Source organism: Pteropus medius, unplaced genomic scaffold, assembly GCF_902729225.1.
Source record: "Pteropus medius unplaced genomic scaffold, Ma_sr-lr_union100, whole genome shotgun sequence".
NCBI classification, from domain to species: Eukaryota; Metazoa; Chordata; class Mammalia; order Chiroptera; family Pteropodidae; genus Pteropus; species Pteropus medius.
Genome location: NW_024354503.1, coordinates 11,906,882 through 11,912,980, shown reverse-complemented (window position 1 = coordinate 11,912,980; position 6,099 = coordinate 11,906,882). Strand labels below are relative to the sequence as shown.

At 36.3% G+C, this 6,099-nt stretch overlaps 1 pseudogene; it reads left to right on the top strand.

Moving 5' to 3' along the window:
* The first annotated feature begins 5,574 nt into the window (after nt 1-5,574).
* LOC120596246 (ATP synthase subunit e, mitochondrial-like) lies at nt 5,575-5,805 on the top strand (annotated as a pseudogene).
* The last annotated feature ends 294 nt before the right edge of the window (nt 5,806-6,099 follow it).

Sequence of the window (6,099 nt, the reverse complement as noted above, 5' to 3'; positions counted from 1 at the left end):
TTATATTGTTAGCATCTTATAGACCTTAAGAATTCATATTCTTGTGTTGTTATGTACTCAATCAAGGTAACATAGTTCTTTCAATTATGATATATAAATTAATAGTTATTGAATTAATTTCACTTTTTCATTGATGAGAAGAATTTCAGCCTGATCTAAAATCATAGTGTTTTATAAAGATTTTTCAGAAGAAAGCTGCTTGAAGTTCAGAATTCTAAATGTTCCCATTTCACAGAGTTGTATTCAGATTATAGCAGTTGGTGGCAGTGGAGAGTTGGTGATCGATTACTTCTCTCATCTGCTTTGTGTGGGTTTCTAGGAAGAGGAGACTTGGGATTGGTTGAAAGAGAAAAGTAGAGTTTTGTATACCCAAAGCTTGGGGAATGATGTGGGGGAAACTAGAAGTAGATGACTTGTCATCTGTCCCTCTGGATGAGAAGCCTCACGTAAAACTCTTTGATTATATTTTCTTCTAGACTGTGAGCGCCTGTCTCCTAGCACTTGCCACAGTTGTGTGTGTGGTTATCTTATTAATGATTGACTTCTCCAGACATAAGCTATGTGAGTAAAGGCCATGTTTCGTATTGTTCACTGTTTATTTCTATCATCTAAAATAATGCCTGGCATATAGTAAATAGTTAGCAGGTATTTGTTAGATGAATGAAAGAATAAACCCATAACTTATTCTTGCCAGAATCAGATACCAAATAAAAATAACTTAAAAACTGCAAACTGGGGAATGTTGATAATGGAGGAAGGCTATATACATGTGTGGGAAGTGGTATATAGGAAATCTCTGTACTTTCCACTCAGTTTTGCTGTGAACCTGAAACTGCTCTAAAAACTAGTCTGTTTTAAAAACTGCAAATAATCTTGTTTTTTTTAACTAGATGATAGAGATTAATAATCTTCAGCTACTAAAATAATGTTGCTCTTTAATATGAACAGCTTTGAACAGTAGAAAATGTTGTTATAATGTGTTTCTATTCTAAGTATATTATGATATTCTGCTATTGGCTATTATTATGATCTCTATTTCCTGAATAGAGATTATGCTGCAGCACTTGTCTGTAGCACAACTCTACAAGGCACTATTTACATGGGTAACAATGAATGTTGTCCTTTGAAGTTGTACAATAGATCATCCTGCTTAAGGTCAGAGGTAAAACAGCTGGGCTTCTTATGATGGACTTTGTGAAACTTTGGGGTGGGGTGGGAATGGGGAATTACTTCAAATGAGGACAAAGTTTCTTTGGGGGTTGACTGAAATGTTCTAAAATTAGATCATAGTGATGGTTGCATAACTTTGTAAATTTACTAAAAATCATTGAATTGTACACTTAAAGGAGTGAATTTTATTTACATAAATTATACTTCAACAAAACTGTTTTTTTTTCATTATAATCAGAGAAGTCTCTTCTATTTCCTGCCCTTAAAAAAAAAAAAATTATAATCAGAGAAGTCTCTTCTATCCCATCCCCTACAAGAAATGATTTTTGTTAGTTCTTGGTTTACCTTAGTCATTTTCCTTTGACAAATATTAGAAATACATATGGATTAAGTAATATTTTAAGTGATTTTAAAATGTTGCCTTAAATACTGGTAATTGAGGAAAACAGATCTAATTGTGAGGTGAAGAGAAACCCCCTTTTAAAACTTATGGGAATTCTGAAGTTTTAGAGTTTGTAACATTAGTTTCAGTGTGCCTAGTAACTCCACAAGTTTTAGAGTTTGTAACATTGGTTTCAAACACCACAAGTTTTAGAGTTTGTAACATTGGTTTCAGTGTGCCTAGTAACTCCTCAAAACACATGACCCTCAATGACTTGAGTGAGGGGTTCGCAAATTAAGAAAAAAACAGGAAGGGGGTGAAAATGACAAAACTGCCTTGTAAGAGAACAGAAACAATTAACAGTTAGCAGGGAAAGGAGAGAGAGAGAGCTATTGATTCTGTAGTGGAATTTGCCGAGCTGTGAGTAATGAATATGTGAAGAAAATCTGGTATATTACAAATTTATCATGACTTTGAAAAGGAAGAAAAAAATTAAACTGGGCCACCTTCTTACACCATATAAAAGAATAAACTCAAAATGGATTAAAGCTTTAAATGTTAGAACTGAAACTATGAAATCCCTAGAAGAAAACATAGGGAATAAACTCTCTGACAATGATCTTAGTAATAATTTTTCTGATGAATCTTCTCTTGCAAGGAAAGCAAAAGAAAAAATAAACAAATGAAACTACATCAAACTAAAAAGTTTTTACACAGCAAAGGAAACCATCAACAAAATGAAAAGACAACCTACTGAATGAAAGTATTTGCCAGTGATACATCTGACAAGGGGTTAATACTCAAAATTTATAAAGAACTCATACAACTCAGAAAAACAACAACAAAAAACCTCCCCATAATCGAATTAAAAAATGGACAGATGACCTGAATAGGCATTTCTCCAAAGAGGACATCCAGGTGGCCAATACACATACAAAAAGATGCTCAACATCTCTAGTCATCAGAGAAATGCAAATTAAACGCACAATGAGATATTACCTCATGTCTGTCAGATTGGCTATCATTAAAAAATCAAAAAGCAAGTGTTGACGAGGATGTAAAGAAAAAGAAACACCAGTACTCTGTTGATGGGATTGCAAATTGATACAGCCATTATGAAAACAAGTTTGGAGTTTCCTTGAAAATTTTAAAATAGAACTTATGACCCAACAATTCCATTTCTGAGTATTTATCTAAAGAAATCCAAAACACTAATTCAGAAAGATATATGCACCTCTATGTTCACTGCAGCACTATTTACAATAGCCAAGATAAGGAAGCAACTTAAGTTGCTTATGAATAGACAAATGGATAAAGAAGAGGTGGTACATATATACAATAGACTATTACTCAGCCGTAAAAAGGAAGAATTCTTACATTTGCAACAACATGGATAGACCTAGAGGTATTATGCTAAGTGAAATAAGTCAGAGAGAGACAGGCAAATATCATATGATGTCACTTATATGTGGAATCTAGAGAACAAAATAAACGAATTAACAAAATGGATACAGACTCATAGATACAGAGAACAAAGTGGTGAGTGCCAGATGGGAGGAGGTTGGAAGGCCGGATGAAAAAGATGAAGGCATTAGGAAGTGCAAATTGATAGTTATAAAATAGTCACGGGGATGTGAAGTACAGCATAATAAATGTAATCCGTAATACTGTAATAACTATGTATGATGCCAAGTGGGCATTATACTAATAAGGAAGATAACTTTGTAAATTATATAAATGTCTAACCACTATGCTATACACATGAAACTAACATAAAATAATATTGAATGTTAACTCTAATTTGAAAATAAAAATCTTAAAAAATAAAATAAAGTAAAATTCATTAAAGGAGAAAAAAAGAAAAAGCAGAAATCTTGCATTTGACAGTTTCCAATATTGGCCACCAGGTGGCAACATAGACCCAAGATGGTTCTGCTCTTCTGAAAAAGGAGGAAGCAGCTGTGCAGTATAAGTACTTACACAATGGCTAAGTACACACTTTTTAAAAAGATATTTATTTTTAGAGCAGCTTTAGTTTTACAGCAATATTGAGCAGAAGGTAGAGAGATTTCCCATATATCCAGTGCCCCTACACATGCACAGCCTCTCCCATTACCAACATCCCCCACCATAGTGGTACATTTGTTAAAATTGATGAATCCACAGTGAAACATCATTATCACCCAAAGTCCTTATTTTACATTAGGTTTCACTCTTGGTGTTGAACATTCTATGGGTTTGGACAAGTGTATAATGACACGTCTTCACCATTATAGTATACACAGTAGTCTCACTGCCCTCAAAATCATGTGTTCGGCCTATTCATTCCTCCCTCCTCCCAACCCCTGGCAACCGCTAATCTTTCTACTGTCTCCATAGTTCTACCTTTTCCAGAATGTCACAGTTGGAATCGTGCAGTATGTAGCCTTTTCAGATTGGCTTCTTTCACTTAGAAATATGCATTTAAGTTTCCTCCGTGTCTTTTCATTCCTTGAGAACTCATGTGGTACACTTTTAAGTCAAATATTCAAACCTCAGAAAGGACACATATAAATTTATACATGTATGCATTTAAAAATACAACCCAGGCAGGTAACTGAAAAGCAAAATCTCCTCAATGGCTAACATTAACTTTTCCTCTCACTAAATCTTCCAGCTGAGGAATTTCCTAACATAAAATATGTTTAGTCCCAAAAGTGAGAAAAGGTGAGTCATTAGGTCACAAAACCTATTTAAACTGTAATTTTACTGTCAGCATGTTGGAACCTAAGCATCACATTTTCAAATATTTCCGGGGGAGAGGTTTTGATTTCAACCTAGTATTCCATGAGACTACCTTCTTGTCTTCTCACTCACTGAGAGAGTGGGGATTTCTTCAGCTTTAAGCCAGAGTGGCAACTTATAGTGGATGTCAAGGATAAAAGGTGTGATGGACTCCTTTTTACTTTCCATTTCAGCAGGGTGGGATCATCAGCTTCCATTTTCAACGGTGTTTCCATGAGGATTTTAGTCCTCTTAGTGTCCCACACATCGAAAAAAATTTATGTGACATCATGTCTGCCTTGAAACCACATAACCTTTTTAACGTTTTTCAAGGACTTTTTGTTTGGATAGGTTTGGTTTTACTTTTGACTATAACAGGAAACAGGAAAAGGGTGAAAGCACCAAGCAAAGAAAAAGTTGTAAAGTTTCAAACAATTATACCATAAATAGTCTCACAATGAGAGTTGTCCCTGGTATTCATCAAAATACAAGTGAAATTAAGCCTTGATCATTCTCACTACTCTACAGCCACAGCTTTGTTCTTGAGAGTCCTGCCCAGCTCCTATCCTCCAAGTGACTTTTCCACCATCTTCGCCTCGCTTTCCTCCCCATTTCCTTCTTCTATTTAATAGTTACAGGAAACGTTGTGCGTATGTATATATGGAATACAAAATAACTAAATGAGATTTCATAACATTCAGAAGATAACTAAGATTTTTCAGCCAAGTTTTTCTTCAGAAAGAAAAGCTCCTGTGTGGTTTTTCTTACTAGAGCAGGAGATGAGAAGGAAATTGAGAAGTGAAGACTTGGACTGATGCTAAGGATGCTACAGACTAGCATTGTCTGTCAAAGATAGACGGTCACAGGAAGGGGGTGATGTGGTGCCTAATACAAGCTTCACACCCAGTAAGTCCTATAGTATATTATTCAGTATCTGCCTAATCGACATCTCTTCCAATTTAAATTAATTTGTGTCATCTGGTTTGAATTAGAAAAACCAAAAAAGTCTAAATTAAATATTTTGAGGAAGATGCTATCAGGGCCTCAACCTTTACCAGCTGCCAGCACTGGGGTCCCTTTGCCCAAGAACTTTCACCAGACACTGGAATTTACTCTGCTGCACCTGGTTCAAGGGACTTAGACATCTGAGGAGCAGTCCTTAAAAAAATGACTGATGAGGCTATTCCATGACTTTCTGAGGCCTTGTTAGCACCCTATTCCGCCCTAATTGTTCTTCCAGTGCGAAGGTCACGGACAAGATGGTGCCGCTAGTGCAGGTCCCTCTGCTCATCAAGCTCCGCCGCTATTCCTCCCTGTTCCTCGGCGTGGCCTAGGGAGCCAAGAGCTACAACGTCCGACAGAAGAGGAGAGGAGGACAGCCATCGAGGAGAAGAAGGAGCAGGATGAACTGAAATGGATTGAGAGGGAATTGGCAGAAGCCCGAGATGACAGCATACTGAAGTGAGCCTGCCTTTCTCCGCAGCAGTGTGGACGAAAAAGTTTTCTGTGTAGTGTAATGAAAAAAAAAAAAATGACTAATGGAAATTCCCACAAGGGAGTCAGCTCTGAGGTGAATATTATACTGGACCCCAGAGTACCCAGCCAGATGAAGTCTCAGTATTTCAAAGCGGTAACTGGCTTGATAACACAGACCATTTGGGCTGCCTTCTCTTTCTTGCCTCTCTTCTCTGCTCAACGATATTTCTTAAGATCACAAATAAACCACTTACTTATAAATCTTTTCTCATAGGTCACCTTTTAGGGAAGACCAAATTAAGAATAAA